Source organism: Gigantopelta aegis, chromosome 8 (genome assembly GCF_016097555.1).
Source record: "Gigantopelta aegis isolate Gae_Host chromosome 8, Gae_host_genome, whole genome shotgun sequence".
NCBI classification, from domain to species: domain Eukaryota; kingdom Metazoa; phylum Mollusca; class Gastropoda; order Neomphalida; family Peltospiridae; genus Gigantopelta; species Gigantopelta aegis.
The window spans coordinates 30624257-30644523 of NC_054706.1; positions in this window are offsets into that span (position 1 = coordinate 30624257).

The window sequence follows — 20267 nt, forward strand, 5'->3', positions numbered from 1 at the left end:
TAATAATGAATGGGAGTGTAGATTATACATGTAGTATAATAATTAATGGGAGTGTAGATTACACATGCAGTATAATAATGAATGGGGATGTAGATTATACATGTAGTATAATAACGAATGGGGGTGTAGATTATACATGCAGTATAATAATGAATGGGGGTGTAGATTATACATGCCGTATAATAATGAATGGGGGTGTAGATTATACATGCAGTATAATAACGAATGGGGTGTAGATTATACATGCAGTATAATAATGAATGGGGGTGTAGATTATACAAGCAGTATAATAACGAATGGGGAGTAGATTATACATGCAGTATAATAATGAATGGGGAGTGTAGATTATACATGCAGTATAATAATGAATCGGGGTGTAGATTATACATGCAGTATAATAATGAATCGGGGTGTAGATTATACATGCAGTATAATAATGAATCGGGGTGTAGATTATATATGCAGTATAATAACGAATGGGGGTGTAGATTATACATGCAGTATAATAATGAATCGGGGTGTAGATTATACATGAAGTATAATAATGAATGGGGAGTAGATTATAAATGCAGTATAATAACGAATGGGGGTTAGATTATACATGCAGTATAATAATGAATGGGGAGTGTAGATTATACATGCAGTATAATAACGAATCGGGGTGTAGATTATACATGTAGTATAATAACTAATGGGGTGTAGATTATACATGCAGTATAATAACGAATGGGGTGTAGATTATACATGCAGTATAATAATGAATGGGGGTGTAGATTATACAAGCAGTATAATAACGAATGGGGAGTAGATTATACATGCAGTATAATAATGAATGGGGAGTGTAGATTATACATGCAGTATAATAATGAATCGGGGTGTAGATTATACATGCAGTATAATAATGAATCGGGGTGTAGATTATATATGCAGTATAATAACGAATGGGGGTGTAGATTATACATGCAGTATAATAATGAATCGGGGTGTAGATTATACATGAAGTATAATAATGAATGGGGAGTAGATTATAAATGCAGTATAATAACGAATGGGGGTTAGATTATACATGCAGTATAATAATGAATCAGGGTGTAGATTATACATGCAGTATAATAATGAATAGGGTGGGGTGTAGATTATACATGCAGTATAATAATGAATGGGGAGTGTAGATTATACATGCAGTATAATAACGAATCGGGGTGTAGATTATACATGTAGTATAATAACTAATGGGGTGTAGATTATACATGCAGTATAATAATGAATGGGAGTGTAGATTATACATGTAGTATAATAATGAATGGGAGTGTAGATTATACATGCAGTATAATAATGAATGGGGGTGTAGATTATACATGTAGTATAATAATGAATATGGAGAGTAGATTATACATGTAGCATAATAATGAATGGGGTGTGTAGATTATACATGCAGTATAATAATGAATGGGGGTGTAGATTATACATGTAGTATAATAACGAATGGGGGTGTAGATTATACATGCAGTATAATAATGAATGGGGGTGTAGATTATACATGCCGTATAATAATGAATGGGGGTGTAGATTATACATGCAGTATAATAACGAATGGGGGTGTAGATTATACATGCAGTATAATAATGAATCAGGGTGTAGATTATACATGCAGTATAATAATGAATGGGGGTGTAGATTATACATGTAGCATAATAATGAATATGGAGTGTAGATTATACATGCAGTATAATAATGAACGGGAGTGTAGATTATACATGTAGTATAATAACGAATGGGGGTGTAGATTATACATGCAGTATAATCATTAATGGGGGTGTAGATTATACATGCCGTATAATAATGAATGGGGGTGTAGATTATACATGCAGTATAATAACGAATGGGGGTATAGATTATACATGCAGTATAATAATTAATGGGGGTGTAGATTATACATGCAGTATAATAACGAATGGGGAGTAGATTATACATGCAGTATAATAATGAATGGGGAGTGTAGATTATACATGCAGTATAATAAGGAATGGGGGTGTAGATTATATATGCAGTATAATAATGAATTGGGGTGTAGATTATACATGCAGTATAATAATGAATCGGGGTGTAGATTATACATGCAGTATAATAATGAATCGGGGTGTAGATTATACATGCAGTATAATAACGAATGGGGGTGTAGATTATACATGCAGTATAATAATGAATCGGGGTGTAGATTATACTTGCAGTATAATAATGAATGGGGAGTAGATTATAAATGCAGTATAATAACGAATGGGGGTTAGATTATACATGCAGTATAATAATGAATAGGGTGGGGTGTAGATTATACATGTAGTATAATAATGAATGGGGAGTGTAGATTATACATGCAGTATAATAATGAATGGGGTGTGTAGATTATACATGCAGTATAATAACGAATGGGGGTGTAGATTATACATGTAGTATAATAACGAATGGGGTGTAGATTATACATGCAGTATAATAATGAATGGGGAGTGTAGATTATACATGCAGTATAATAACGAATGGGGTGTAGATTATACATGCAGTATAATAATGAATGGGAGTGTAGATTATACATGTAGTATAATAATGAATGGGAGTGTAGATTATACATGCAGTATAATAATGAATGGGTGTGTAGATTATACATGTAGTATAATAATGAATATGGAGAGTAGATTATACATGTAGCATAATAATGAATGGGGTGTGTAGATTATACATGCAGTATAATAATGAATGGGGGTGTAGATTATACATGTAGTATAATAACGAATGGGGGTGTAGATTATACATGCAGTATAATAACGAATGGGGAGTAGATTATACATGCCGTATAATAATGCATGGGGGTGTAGATTATACATGCAGTATAATAACGAATGGGGGTGTAGATTATACATGCAGTATAATAACGAATGGGGAGTAGATTATTCATGCAGTATAATAATGAATGGGGAGTGTAGATTATACATGCAGTATAATAACGAATGGGGGTGTAGATTATACATGCAGTATAATAATGAATCGGGGTGTAGATTATACATGCATTATAATAATGAATCGGGGTGTAGATTATACATGCAGTATAATAACGAATGGGGGTGTAGATTATACATGCAGTATAATAATGAATCGGGGTGTAGATTATACATGCAGTATAATATCGAATGGGGGTGTAGATTATACATGCAGTATAATAATGAATCGGGGTGTAGATTATACATGCAGTATAATAATGAATAGGGTGGGGTGTAGATTATACATGCAGTATAATAATGAATGGGGAGTGTAGATTATACATGCAGTATAATAATGAATGGGGTGTATAGATTATACATGCAGTATAATAACGAATGGGGTGTAGATTATACATGTAGTATAATAACGAATGGGGTGTAGATTATACATGCAGTATAATAATGAACGGGGAGTGTAGATTATACATGCAGTATAATAACGAATGGGGTGTAGATTATACATGCAGTATAATAATGAATGGGGGTGTAGATTATACATGTATCGTTACTTACTATAGTATATAGCTATGGCATGTGCATATTATTCAAATATGTTGCTAGCATGCACCAATATTAAGTTACCTTTATTTGATTGTAAATCTTCTGTTTTGTTAAGTATAATAATTTTCCATTATCAACGAAAAATCATTTGCAAGATCGTCTAAAATTTGCTTTTCTTCCTTTGTTTTTAAGATCATCTACAACTTCCTTAAATAGTTAAAAACTTATAAATAACAACCAATGTTTGTCCATATCGGATCCATGACATGATTTTTTTCCCCTAAAATATGAACCTGTTTAAGACAAAGCTTTGCAATGTTATTTCCACATAATTTCTGTCATATTAATCGGAAGTAAGGGAAGCAAGGGGTGGGTGAAGAGATTCTGGGATCCATCCGACCACCACACATGATGAGTTATTATTTTTATTCTGCAAATTTGCAAGGGCGGATCAAGAAACGTTTTGGCTACTTCGCTCCGCCCCTGATTCATATATCCAACACCCTCGTCTAGATTCGCCACTGGCCATACAAACATCAACAACACTCAAACATTTAATTATGAGAGTGCTTAAAAATATTATAGCCTATGTGTAATATAAACTGAGAGAGTGCATATTATTCAGAGGGAGTGCATATTATATATACACTGTATTATATAGACTGGGGGAGTGTATATTTCATGTATAATATGCACTGGGGAGTGCTTATTTTATGTATAATCTTGAATGGGTAGTGCAAATTATATGTGACACCTGTACTAAAGATGGCCGCCAAATGACGTCACAGTGAAGTAATAATCGAAATCCTAAATTCTTTATTTTAAGAGGGTATACTCGTCAAGTCTTAGCTAATCTCGTTTGAGGCACGAGCGTCGGAATCAATCAAAAATTGGTACGGCCATGAAAGTAATGTATATGATGAGATCTATACTATGCGAGTGCCATAGGAAGAGAAAGAAAAAAACGTTCATGGCCCAAAAAGTGATACGGCCGTACCGCTTTCGACGCCCTTGCGAGGCCGACTAATAACAGATTGCTTCCTGAAACTATTTTTACGTGCCTAGGGTATATTACCTTTAGGGGACACTTTTGATTTAATTAACTAAAAAAGAGGAATAGCCTAATTTAGAGCGTCATGGGTGGGTGGGTATGGGAGGTCAGTGCAACCATCATTTAGTTGACCGTATACGCACCAAATCTCACCTGTTAAGTACGGGGGTGGCGTGTGGGGGGTGGGGGGTTGTGGGGGGGGGGTGAGGGTGGGGTGTGTGTAATAAAATGGGTCATTAAAAAGACGTTTAAGATGAGTCCGGAGTTTGCTCTGCCAAGAACATTTAAAAATTGCTTTGCTTTAAACTTGATTTTTGGCATTTCAATCGCAAAATTAGCCATTTTTTAAACAATAATTTGTTTACTATTAATTTTTAAGAATTATTTTGCATAGTATTATAAAACAAGAATGTTTTGGTGGATTATTATTTAGATAGCCTTAGACCCGAAGTTTTGGCCTCTGAATAGCACAATTACCCATTTTCAGACAGGGATCAGTTACTCTTTGGGAGTTTTTATAACTGAAGATGTATTATTTAGATGAGTTGAAACCATAGGCGTCGATCCGGTTTTAAAAGTGGGGGGGACCGATACATATACATATAATTTAGTTTTTTTTGCAAGGGGGGGGGGGGGTCGAGGTGTCTGGCGGCGCCCGCCACCGCGAGCGCCGCAGGCGCGAAGCTCGAGGCGGGGGGTCTGGGGGCCCTCCCCCCGAAAATTTTGGAAAATTGACACCTTCTAGGGCTGTTCTGAGGTGTTTTCTGCTGGCTAGCCGAGCTGCTTTCTGACCAAATATTTTTCGCCTTAATTATTGTGACTAAACTGAACAAATGGTATATAGATACAATATAACTTTATTGGTAAAATTTCTTAATTCAAGTACAAATAATGAACATGAATAAAAACAATGGTGCCACTGATGGTATTCCAACAAGTCTTTAATGGTCTAAAATTTCCCAAAAACACTACGCCGTGTATCGCTCGATCCATCGACAAATTCAATTGCGATATCTCGTGCAGTGCACTCGGCAAGACGATTTCTGTGCACATGACAGACCATCACGTCTGCTGTGCTGCTGCCAAATGTAGAAACACGTTACTCTTAGATCTGAATCGCTGAATTTTTAGATGAGTTGAAACACGTTACTCTTAGATCTGAATCGCAAAATCATGAATTTTTAGACGAGTTGAAACACGTTACTCTTAGATCTGAATCGCTGAATTTTTAGATGAGTTGAAACACGTTACTCTTAGATCTGAATCGCAAAATCATGAATTTTTAGATGAGTTGAAACACGTTACTCTTAGATCTGAATCGCTGAATTTTTAGATGAGTTGAAACACGTTACTCTTAGATCTGAATCGCAAAATCGTGAATTTTTAGATGAGTTGAAACACGTTACTCTTGGATCTGAATCGCTAAATCGTGAATTTTTAGATGAGTTGAAACACGTTACTCTTAGATCTGAATCGCTAAATCATGAATTTTTAGCGTTGACCGCCGTCACTTAACACAGCACTGAAACAGTTATCGCTGTTTCGCTGCAAGCGTTTTGATTCTGTGACTTGGAAGGGAAACGTCGTCTGGGGGAGACAGCATGCGTGTGCCCAAGGGAGGGTGTTCGGGGGTCGAACTCCTCCCCCCACACACCTCTTCTCAATCAATTCCCCCCCCCCCCCTTTTCAATACATGTTCCGGGGAAACATGTCTCAACCCTCTCCTCTCCCCATACACTTCGTTCACCAGTCTAGACCCGCCCTTGCTAAGATACCTGCACACACGCCTGGACAGCTATAAGTCACCTCATTGAAATAGTTTTATATTATTGAGTATTATTAAGTGAAGTTATCGAACACCTCATGGCATCAACTAAATACGCAAATATTCATTGTTCAGCAGGGATAGTGTACTTGATCACAATATTGCACCGGTCGAATTAAAGACCCAGCGGTTTTAAAGGGACATTCCTGAGTTTGCTGCAATTTTAAAGATGTTATCGACTAACAGATACTTTTTAACGATTTTTATTACATAACAAATATATCTGTCTGCATAAAATATTAGTGGCTGTATATTAAACGTTTTCTGATCGTTCTAATATTTGTACTAGGTTGAATTTCATTATATTTCTTAAAATATATTTCTTTCGTACGTACTAAATTATTTTAAGACAAAATCCAGTTTGGACTTCTTACAAATATTAAGACGACCAGAAACACATTGAATATACAGACACTGATATTCTAAATAAAAAAATAGATTTAATATGTAAGTTTTATCGTTGAACTATTTTATTAGTCGGAAACATCTTACAATGCAGCAAACTCGGGAATGTCCCTTTAAATACAGCAACATAACTTATATTTTAGGTAAAAACAAACAAATAAAAAATAATAACAACCAAAACAACAACAAAACAAAACAGAAAACACTCTGCTGAATATAGTGTTGCTTGGCACTTGTTTGCGTAATTTCACCAATTAAATTTAATATACGCCATGATGTACGATTTGTTACCCGTGTTTATTCCACTGAAAATATGCGGATGGTTGCTCTCGAAACTCTTTATTACCGAGTCAGACGGTAGAAACCGTATCGTTAGGCGAGGAAGTGAAATTCTGTATCGTTAGTTTCATTATTAACTACTGCACAGTTAACTACTGCAATTAATGTACACTTCCGTTCATACACATTTAATTTCAACTTATTTTCGTGCTTATATCCAATTAAGGGTCAAAAATGCTGTCCTGGGCACACACACCTCCACCTCAGCTACCTGGGCTGTCTGTCCAGGACAGTGGATTAGTTATTAGTTGGTTAGTTGTTAGTGAGAGAGAAGAGGGTGTAGTGGCCTTACACCTACCCATTGAGCCGTTAAGAACTCGCTCTGGGTTGGAGCCGGTACCGGGCTGCGAACACTGTACCTACCAGCCTGTAGTCCGATGGCTTGACCACTGCGCCACCGAGGCCGGTTTTTTGTACAGAGTGATATATACACAAGCTCATGCATATTAATTGCCGTTTTAACGAGTCAATCATCAATGAGCCCCTTTTCTTGGTCTCCCCAAGACGTGGTCGTGAGTATTTCTGCTGAGCACAAACAATATTGTACATTTTCTGTTCTGTAAATGAACGAGATTACACAAGATCTGACAAACAATACTAGAAATAGGAAACTTTATTAACGTCAAAAAATTAAAGAAAAAGTCGACGACTACTCCACGATTCAGTAGTATAACATTGGACCTTTATTGTAAGCGACTGGAAGTAATTTAGCGGATAGTGTCTATGATTACCCTAGTTCTGCACAAAATTCGAATTCCCTATAGATGTTTCAAGCACAAGGCTACTTGACATAGTGGTACTAGATGAAATAAAATTGCATACATTTTTTTGCCCAGATGAAACTGTTTTTTTTTTTTTTTTTTTTTTTTTTTTTACAACCAACACACCCACATTTATCACCCACCAATCACAAGACTTGTGGTGTTCACTTCTCTATCAAAAGTTCGTGCACCTCGAACTTTGACCCAGCCGGAATTTATTTGATTTAGTACTACCTTCATGGAGATATAGACTAGGCCTATGTATGTTTGAATTTTAGTATAATTATTAGTCAGGGAGACAAGGCTGAAATTTTTGTTCAAGGTGAACCCTTCTCCTATACGTTTTAAACCATTTTTTATTTCAAGTTTATCATCTCAGAAGTTATGAAATATTGGTTTGCTCTGTAGAATCAATCCATTGCGAATTTTATAAAGGGCACATATTCAATGGGCACCATTGAATTTTCTAAAACTTTTTATAAAATGTTTCGACGTGGTTTTATGGAAAGTTGTATCACAAATGATGCAAACTAATACAATATAATGTTTTAGAGTAGATATACCACGAGAACATGTCTTGTAATGACGTAGATAAAAAGCAAGATATAGGTATTACGTTTCCAGTGACGTGGATGACTCGAACATTAAATTTACGTTTAGCTCCATTTCTCAAAAGTTAAAAGTCCTTCATCAATAAAACTTGGTTTATAGCTGCGCTTATGTATGTTTATCACAATGTACGTTTAAAAACGTATTTCAAAGTTATTATTTTAATTAAAATACTATGAATTAGCATTTAACTCAGTGTTAAATTTTGACATTTATATCAAGTTTTTGCATTTATGTAAATTTTGTACAGGATAGAAGTCCTAGATTATTTAATTCCGAGGAATTTAAGATACATGTATCATGTATGTTATCAGGCCCGTACGCAGAAATGTATGGGGGGGGGGGGGGGGGGGGGTGTGGGGGGGGGGGGGGGGGGGGTGGAGTGGGTGCGTAATTCACGGCCCAAAGGACCGGAATTGCTAGGGGGGTCCGGGGGCATGCCCCCCCCCCCCCCGACATTTTTTTAAATCTAGAATGCAGATGCATTTTCCTGCATTCTCGGAAGTAAATTTGAAATGTTCCTTTGCCTCAAAATATTTGTATGGGGTGGTGGTGGGGGTGGGGGTGGGTGCGTACTCACCCATTCCACCCCCACCCCCCACCTGCGTACGGGCCTGGTTATCAAGAGTGGAACAAATAGTACATTTCCTGAAGAAATTATATGAACATAATGAAATTTCATAATACATTTGTACTAACACTTGAAATAATAATTATGCGTCAGCTGTTATTGTTATTGTATACACTTATTCATTATATAACCCAAACATGTTAGCGCTTTTCATTTCCGGTGGTGTTGATACATCTATCATTGTTGAATCATCACTTACACAGTCGACCAAGCAGCCATTCTATAGGTTACCAGTCTGGAGCTCGACACAGTAAGACGTGTTTGTTTCGCGTATGCACACTGCACGTGCTTGCGTGTGCTCGACTTGGGAATCCCCCAATTTAATTTTTTTTTTTTTAACGAAATGGAGTTTTCTACCTGGATGTAGGCGGCCATTGTGACCGATTGGATGCTGGGACGCTTCTCGTTTCAACAGCCTGTCACAACTTCAGGATCAGAAGAAAATTCAAGGAATATAGACTCAAATGTTTTGACTGTTGCTTTGGATTCTATTTTACAAAAAAGAAGAATATCAATACACTCCATGTTGGAGGTAAAAAGTCTAAATCAGGATCACTTCTTCATTAAATTGTGTAAACTAGCCAGGCTGTTGGTAGAATGTCTGGTAGTAAAATGTGTGACAACAGACTGGCAGATAGTGAACAGCCTGTTGTTTTATATAACAAGAGTGTATGACAAAGTGAGCGGCAAATGGAATAAACAATTTTGTCATCAGTTGTCTATGACATGGAACAATTTCTCCATATTTTTTTATCGTGGAAATCTAGGATCTTGTCTTCTTATGTATGAAGTGTTTTGAAAATTCAATCCTTTAAATTTGCTGATCAATGACCGCTGCTATTGTGTTTATATACATATATACGAAAACAACAATACTTCGGATATTTTAGTTGATTAACTAAATAAGAAATATGATTGGGTTTGGGTCTGTTTGTTTGGGTTTTTTTTTTTTACCTCAAGAAAACAGTTATCAAGGTTAAAATCAACAAAATCATATTCTGTATTGGTAAATATAAACATAGTGTCCCCAACTGGAATATATAGTGATTTTAATAATACAATGTGTCTCATTATCTTCATCATACTATACTGACACACAATGAAAACGCAAAACAGATATTTTTCAATATTTTGTTGTGATTAATGAAAAATATATTTATTGGACTTAAAATAACAATTTATGAGAGGAAGCCATTGGTTGGTACTTTTGTCTGGGTTTTAATCCTGGTTTTGTTCTCGTTACACATACAATAGCAGAAACACACAAAATGGTGTGGAATGCGTTCACTACATGCTCAATCATGCTGCATGCAATGCACGTGAAATGCCAGTATGTGGACACATAAAAGTCACGTAACGGTGGCATATTCCTCGTCACATTAAGAATGCCACGACTCAGAGAAGAACAAAAGGAGCGAGCATTGGACATGGTTCAAGGGAGGACTTCGTAAAGCCAAGTTGCTAGGACCTTCAGAGTCCATGCATCAACTATTGGACGACTTGTTGAACATCAACAGACCGGGAGTGTCCGTGATCGACCTCGACCTAGTCAACGTCCCGTTACGACCCCACGCCAAGATCAGCAGATTCGACGACACCACCTCCGTAACCGGATCAGAACTGCGACGATGACAGCAAGCAACACGATAGGACGTCATGGAAGGCCTATCCATCCGATTACGGTCATCCGTCAATTCAGAACGGCTGGATTCGGATGCAGACGCCCGTACAACGGTAACACCATGACACCGTGACATCGTGCTGCGAGACTACAGTTTGCTCTCCAGAATGGTAATCAATCACCAGCCTTTTACCGGAGCATTGTTTTCTCAGATGAGTCCCGTTTCTCTGTCTCCTTTGCCGATGGAAGAGCACGTGTGTACAGGAGACTCCATGAACGGTACGTTGACGGATGTGTGAGGGAACGTGATGGTTTTGGCGGCGGTTGTCTGATGGTATGGGGGGGGGGGGGGGAGGATCAACTGTGATTTTAGGAGTGATCTCATCATTGTCCACGATGCCCTTACAGCCCAGCGTTATGTTGACGTTATTCTAAGATCAGTTCTCCAGCCACTTTTGCGCCGTCACCGAAGACCAGGAGGTCCCCTTCTGTTTCAACAAGACAATGCCCGTCCACATACTGCAAGAATTACCCAGGCATTCCTGCAACAAGCCGGTATTACCGTTATGAACTGGCCCGCCGTTTCACCGGATTTGAACCCAATTGAACACATGTGAGATGAGTTAGGACGTCATGTACGTCACAGCCAGCCACCACCGCGTAACGTCGCTGAGCTTGCACAGGTGTTGCAGGAGGAGTGGAAGAACATTCCTGTGGCTTATTTGAGATGTTTGTGCCAATCCTTTCCCCGTCGTCTTCACGCATGCTCACGGGCCAATGGTGGACACACCAAATACTGACCTCGACATGGGGGGGGGGGGGGGGGGGGGGGGGGGGGGGGGGGGGTGTCATATTACATTATCCATCAATTCATTTATAGTTTGTCGTTATTTGCAATGAAAAGTTGTTTTTGCGTTTTCATTGTGTTTCAGTATATATTTAATAAACATGTTTCTTTTTAATAATTATATTTATATCATTTATTTACATTTTTATTGTAATTTTTATGCTTATGCACAGACCAGTAGACCACAAATTATTAAAATATACAATTTTAATATTATCACAGCCTTGTAATTAACAAAATAGGCTCCACGGCATTTTCCATGGCAGTTTTGCGGAAAATTTGTAAGAAAGGAGTTTAATTTATCAGTATTACACAACAAATTAAGAAAGTGACATTAAAGTTTCACGGCAAAATACATGTAAATGTCGCGGAAAATAAAAATACCACGGCAATCTCCACGGCATTGCCGACTGCCTTGATTAATTGCCAGGGTTATGATAGTATTTATTTTAATCAGAGAAAACCTGTAGGAGGGTTAAAAATAAAATTAAACTGTTTTTAATGTAAAGACTTAGCATAATTTGCAAATGATAATGCATGCCAAATATCATCTTCATAAATCAAGGCTAATATTCGTTCCTCGTATTCAGCCTTGATACATGTAGTCAAGATTACTGATATCCACTACTAGCGCCCTCTATTGGAAGAAAATTTGTAACAGAGATTATGTCCCTTAGACGATGACATCGCTGACCAATAACAGCATCGGTAACATGTGACAATATTGAAAGTAATATCAAAAATTAACCGCCGGACGCTGACGCTGCCATCTTTGTTTACAATAACAAGGGAATCTATAAGGAGCGTTGCGATTCGTTACAATCAGATCTCATCGCATCCAATGAAATTTAAGCATTTTGTGGCACGATTTCTTGACATGTATCAAGGCTGAATACGAGGAACGAATATTAGCCTTGATTTATGAAGATGGCCAAATATAGGAGGGGCGGTGTTCTGATATGACGTCGCATGACATGTATGGTGCTGTTGTGATGGTGAGCGGCCATCATGAAAAATGGCCGCATATGCTTTATGGTCTTAGGTCTCACTACACAGATGTCATCTGCCATTGAAACCCATGTTAAACTGCCCAACTTCAAGCGAAGATTGCCCATAGAACGGGTTCTCGTTGGCACAAACAACATACACCATTGCGAACATACATTATATAAGCATTTATTTTTACTCCAAAATTAAGAACATTTCCGTCTCAGTTTTTTGCTATATGACTGCATCTGGCTGTAGTACCGGTCCGAACAGGTGGTTCATTAACCAATTCACTCCGGCTGTCACTTGCGCTATATACCCATGTCCCAAAAGGTCGATGCACAATATTACAAAATAACATAGGCAAAATACAGCCAGAAGGCTTACCATTAAACATACATATTGTTTTAATTCTTCACCATTTCCTAGAAGTGAATATGTGAACCATAACATGTGTCACAATTAAGAACTATAGTGGACCGTGATGAATGAACTCTCACCCGGAAGTGATCTGTGTAGTGAGACCTTACTACACAGATGTCATCTGAATTCATATTTCGGTGCAAGCCTACAGTTATTTTGAATGAAAGGTTGCATGTAGCAGCTTTCGTTATACAAGGTTTTCATTTTTTCATTACAAAAATAGAATGCCAGATCACAGTTATCTTCCCATTTGGAAATCTAGAAATATATCCGCGAAAGTAGTCTGCTGTTTCAGTGTGATTATTTCATGGCAGACAGCTCAGGTCTCACCACACAAATGTAATCTGCCATTGAAACCCATGTTAAACTGCCCAACTTCAAGCGAAGATTGCCCATAGAACGGGTTCTCGTTGGCACTAACAACATACACCATTGCGAACATACATTATATAAACATTTATATTCACTCCAAAATTGAGAACATTTCCGTCTCAGTTTTTTGCTATATGACCGCATCTGGCTGTAGTTCCGGTCCGAACAGGTGGTTCATTAACCGATTCACTCCGGCTGTCACTTGCGCGATATACCCATGTCCCAAAAGGTCGATGCACAATATTACAAAATAACACGAGAACCCGTTCTATTGGCAATCTTCGTTTGAAGTTGGGCAATCTAACATGGGTTTCAATGGCAGATAACATCTGTGTAGTGAGACCATAACGATATTTTAAATTACTTTTAATTTAAAAATGCCCTCTATAATATGTGCTATGTGTATGCTGAGTTTCATCTCAATTAAAAAAAAATAGTTTGACAATAATCACTATTCGGTTGATTATGTGAAAAATATATGGTCTACATGCCTTCAGTTGCTATGGAATAACTGTTTTTTCGCAATTGACTTGCAGACCAACTAATCCTTCATTCAAAATATTTAAGCTGTTTAAAAATATCAAAATAAAAAGAAACATTATAGTACAAGGATTCACCTTAAACCTGATTTTGAGCCCTTTTTCATGTCTGGCTCCCCGACTATATTATAACATTCACTGCATTTTCTTTTTGTACTGTGTCGTCACTCCTCTCAGCTGATATAACGATGTTACGCAGGGCCGTAGCTAGCAGGGGGGCAAGGGGGGCATTTGCCCCCCACCCCCCCGAAAAAATTCGGAAAGCATTATAAAAAGTTAAAGAAAAGGAGTTTTAGACTATTAACTACTCCGTTGCCCCCCCCCCCCCCCCCCCCCCACACACACACAACAAAAAATCCTAGCTACGGCCCTGTTACGTCACTGAAAGGAATGCATGCATATTACGCGACGTCAATTACTATCGTTGATTATGGAATGACGTACAAAGATAAAAGATAAAAAGATAAAAATTTTATTGCATATAAACATTCCACATACGGAACTGGATGCAAAACATATGCATAAAGAAGAAACAAACAAAATGACTAATTATGGGCAATACATGTATAATCGTGAACAAATTTGCATACCGCACCAGCACAGGCTGGATTTTGGTTTTGCATAATATATATATTTTTTTCTTGCATACTCATACTTGTAAATAGGTAATTATGGAAAGTTAGATATGCATATAATTTGACACGTTGACTATTATATTTCTTACATATTGTGATATGATGGTATTCATCTTCAATTACATTGCAGTGGTAACATAAACGTTCTTCCACTGTCAACAATAATGAAAGGTAGCAACGGCCGTTTAGCCCCTAAACGACGAGTTCAATTAACCAATTCAATTCATTTATTTCCGTAAATGAATTATACAGATATGAATAATAATATCAACACCAAGAAGAAAAAAAACCAAAAACCAAAACAAACCACACCCCGAAAACCCCCCAATACATGTTATAATGGTTACAATATCCAAGCACAATTACAATTTATATTATACTAGTAACAATAAATACAAGTGACAGTCACAATGTCATTAGGTACTCTTTATACACCTTGTATAACCCAAAAACGGGAGCATTAACGTCTTGGGGACGTGTGCTAGACGGGTTTTCTAGCACGGCTTTCTGCCACCTTTCTACTGGTTGATTGAACTAGAATATGTAGGCTTGAATTTGATAGTAAATGAAAAAAAGAAGAAGAAAACAAAATGTAGGAAGTCCAGACAGGCTCGTACGCAGAACTGTTTATTGGGGGGTGCGTAATCGACGGCCCAAAGGGCCGGACTTGCTAGGGGAGTCCGGGGGCATGCCCTACCGAAATATTTTAAAATCTAGACTGCTGGAGATACATTTTCCTACATTCTGGGAAGTAAATTGGATTATTTTTATTAATGGTTTTTACACATCCACGGACGGACCTCGGCAGACTATACGCACCCCTCCCCCTGCGTACGGGCCTGCCAGACTCCATAGAGCCCCCCCCCCCCCCCCGAATCTCTGGCGGCCCTGCTGAGTATTAAAGGACGTTCAGATGTCTTCCAATTATTTCGTTAGCTTTGTTATTTTTGAAGTTCGCAGGGATATTTAAGGTTTTGATAGGCCTACATGAGCATAATTTGAACAGCTGGTTGACGTCATTAACCAGTGGCGTAGCCCCCCCCCCCCCCCCCAATCCCAGGAAATTAGGGGTGATCAGTGGGCGGGGACATTTGTAACTAGGACGATTACACTTTAAATCAGCTTTGTTTATTGTTTGGAGAACATTGTGCCTTTTCGCTTATTAATAACATTAAAAAGGTTCCTATGTCATATCCCACTACTCGATATCATTGTTTGCTTGGATGCCAGGTGCCCCCCCCCCCCACCCCCCCAATACAAATTCCTGCCTACGCCACTGTCATTAACAAAACTTCAGAGTACGTTAGATTTAGTGATACAAGGGGTGGGAGTGCGTCGGGGGGGGGGAGGCATTTGGTAGACCAAGGAAACTAAATGTTTACAGGCTCGTAGGAACTTGTGGACAAAAATGCACGTGTTTCTTTTTTTTTTCTTTTTTTCAGACAAGCAAACACAAACATCCGGCCTTTAGAAACGATATCTAATGTGTGTGTGTGTCTGGTGTGGGGTTTCACTTTTTAAAAATAAGGTAGTAGTTAGCTCTCTCGTGTACCGGGCCTCGAATTTGAAATTAGAGGGAAAGGCAGACCAGTAACATTGATTTCAATCAAGGGTGTTTTAATATAACACAACAGTGTGTATGTGTGTGTGTGTGTGTGTACAAACTATATCAGATTTTAGTTACAATAACAAACATTAATATGTAAAAAAACACCCAGAAGGCTCAAGTAATTGCATGACGGAACATAAGTCTGCGCAGCAAACATTAAAACAACACTTCTGTCGCTAATATTTACAGAAATAGCAAATAAATAATAAATCCGACTTTTTGTAAGTTCTAAACAACAAACACTTCCTGTTACAGTCTGTTTCAGAAAAAAAATAGATTATGCAAATGCGATCAATATAAATGGTGTTCCATGATCCTTAGTTTGCACAACACAAAATGAGGATATATAAAAAGGAAAAAAATCAGTTTGTCAAGCGTTCCGGTCCGGTCCGCGTTTTACCAACACCCATCGCTAAAACCTGATGTCAATACAGATAGGCATTACGTTCATACCAGGCCCCGTGCTTATAAACCTTAAAGTCTAGACTTTAATTTTTATAAGCACGAGCCCTGGGAACAGATTGTAAAATATCAATTTTCTAATGACTTGATTCTTAATTAACAGAATTTATACAATTATTACGAATGGATTATTTGTCTACTATTCACTACAGTCGAGTCACAAAAATGTAGGGTACCTTTTGACAGGATATTATTAATAAGGTATCGTTAAAGACAACAAATTTAGTTTTCTATATATAAATAAAAAAGACATTTTGCAAGGACATAAAAGTGACACTTTGTGTGAGGCGTGCGCGTGCGTGTTTCCCAACCAATGTGCAGCGCCCTTTAAAATGGGACAACTATAGAACACTGGATTCATAATAAAACATTATGAAGTCGCTTTCGAGTATATAATGACTAATTAGTATCCTGCAAAATAATAAGACACGGCCTGTTCATATCATTCACTTTCTGGCCATTTGGGATTTGACTGGGCCATTGCAGCAATTTGCAATAGTTCGATTGTTGGTTTTGATTAATAATGCTGGCAATTATAATAATGACAAAATGATATAGGAGTATCAAACGGTTATCAGCAATATTACTCTTTAAATAACAGAAATCTATTGAAAAACTACTTTTTATATTTTCCCAGAACTAACATGATCTCAATAAAGTTTAAAATAATATAATCTCCAACTCAAAAAACACAAATATTAATCAACGACAAAACGTCGTTTAGAAGTTGACAGAGGTGCTTCTATTACGTCCGCACGACCAGTATATAAGGACAGTGCTGAAACAATGACGTTATCCGATTTCAGGGCCGTAGCTAGCATGGAGTCAAGTGCCCACCCCCCCCCCCCGAAAAAATTCAGAAAGCATTATAGAAACTTAAAGAAAAGGAGTTTTAGACTATTAACTACTCAGTTGCCCCCCCCCCCCCCCCCCCCCAACAAAAAATTCTAGCTACGGCCCTGGATTTTGAATCGATTCAAAAACGCAAATTAAACAAAGCTAAACAGTCATGTCTTTAAGAGTCATTGCGAACGTGATGTTCAAATGTTGTACCTCTCGTAAAGATATTCCAGTTGCTCCACTGCCGGGATTTTCTTCGAAGCCCTTTCCTGTCCATGACAAAAAACAATGATTCCCAAATCAGAACATCCCAACCCATTTAAATCAGAATTTAAATTAGAAAACTACCTGCTCTGCACACCAAACTTCGAACAACGCAGACAATTTACTAAAATGAGAATCAGTGCGCACAATCTTCATATTGAACTTGGAAGATTCTGTAAACCTAAAGAACTAATTAAACAGAGGACGTGTTTTGTTTGTAATTATCAAGCTGTGGAAGATGAAAACCATTTTATTTTAGATTGCCCTATTTATTATGTTGAAAGGCAACAACTATTTGACAAGTTCAACTCCTTTTCCGACTTCTCTACTCTAAATAGCAATTTACAATTTATATTTATTATGTCATACAATAATGGTGACATTGAAATTCTTAACCATGTATTAACATTTAATGACGGCTGTATTTCTAAACGTAAAGTTCATGTTCCAGCTATCAGTGGGGTAGTAATTTAATTTAATTATTTCCCAGTAGGCCTACTTTAACCATTTATTTTTATAATATACTTTATTTCTACAAATATAATACAAACTTTGTTTCACCGTCTGGCATGTACATTAATATTGTTATTATTATTAATTGTTGTTGTTGTTATAGATGTTGTATGGTGTCTTTTTTATCTGTTTACTGATCCCAGCTTGTTTGGTAATGTGCAATAAATTGAATTGAATTGAATTGGGAACCTTTGATTCTATCACTCAAACCAAGACCCCAGTTTGCTGGAGAGACCCAGAGGTCATCATTCTCTAGACCCTCGACAACAGAGCAACTTCCAGAATCCAAGGACAGGAACAATCCAGGAAATGTCACCGGCGAAGGAGCGACGTTATAAAGACCCTTTTAAGGGCCACCAACCCTCTCAAATGAGAATCTATACTCTTGCACTGCATCAACCTTTATAGCTATAGCAAAAATAATAATTAATTTTTTTTTAAAATTAACGTTTTTTTTTTTTTTTACAATAGCCAAAACGTCAAGAAGCGCCTTAATTTAGCCTACACTGGTGGCACCTAAGTCTGCGCACCTAAGCATTTGTGTTATATTTTAAAGTTAAAATCTTTCTTTAAAAATATTTGTTTCACCACCACAGTACAATGGAACAATAAACGTGTTACTACTGAATTTTATTTTAATGTTTTTTAAACTCAAGTAATGAGTCAATTTTTAGAAGCCCCCCCCCCCCCCCCCCCCCCCCCCCCCCCCCCCGTATTTACTGGCCTGCATGACGGCACATAAGTCTGCGCAGAAAACATTAAAACAACACTTCTGTCGCTAATGTTACAGAAATAGCAAATAAATAATGAATCCGACTTTTTGTAAGTTCTAAACAACAAACACTTCCTGTTATAGTCTGTTTCAGAAAAAAATAGATTATGCAAATGGGATAAATATAAATGGTGTTCCATGATCCTTAGTTTGGACAACACAAAATGACGATATATAAAAAGGGAAAAAATCAGTTTGTCAAGCGTTCCGGTCCGGTCCGCGTTTTACCAACACCCATCGCTAAAACCTGATGTCAATACAGATAGGCATTACGTTCATACCAGGCCCCGTACTTATAAACCTTAAAGTCTAGAGGGAAGCGCAAATAAAAGATCCCTTGCTGCTAATCGGAAGAGTAGCCCATGTAGTGGCGACAGCGGGTTTCCTCTCAAAATCTGTGTGGTCCATAACCATGTCTGACGCCATATAACCGTAAATAAAATGTGTTGAGTGCGTCGTTAAATAAAACACTTCTTTCTTCTTAAAGTCTAGACTTTAATTTTTATAAGCACGGGCCCTGGGAACAGATTGTAAAATATCAATTTTCTTATGACTTGATTCTTAATTAACAGAATTTATACTATTATTACGAATGGATTATTTGTCTACTATTCACTACAGTCGAGTCACAAAAATGTAGGGTACCTTTTGACAGGATATTATTAATAAGGTATCGTCAAAGACAACAAATTTAGTTTTCTATATATAATTAAAAAATAAATTTTGCAGGGACATAAACGTGTCACTTTATGTGAGGCGTGCGCGTGCGTGTCTCCCAACCAATGCACAGTGCCCTTTAAAATGGCACAACTATAGAACACTGGATTCATAATAAAACATTATGAAGTCGCTTTCGAGTATATAATGACTAATTAGTATCCTGCAAAATAATAAGGCACGGCCTGTTCATATCATTAATTTTCTGGCCATTGTGGGATTTGACTGGGGCACTGCAGCAATTTGCAATAGTTCGATTGTTGATTTTGATTAATAATGCTGGCAATTATAATAATGACAAAATGATATAGGAGTATCAAACGGTTATCAGCAATATTACTCTTTAAATACCTTTCTTTATAATTTTTCAAAATAAGGCAACAAACAGAAATCTATTGAAAAACTACTTTTTATATTTTCCCAGAACTAACATGATCTCAATAAAGTTTAAACTAATATAATCTCCAACTAAAAAACCACAAATATTAATCAACGACAAAACGTCGTTTAGA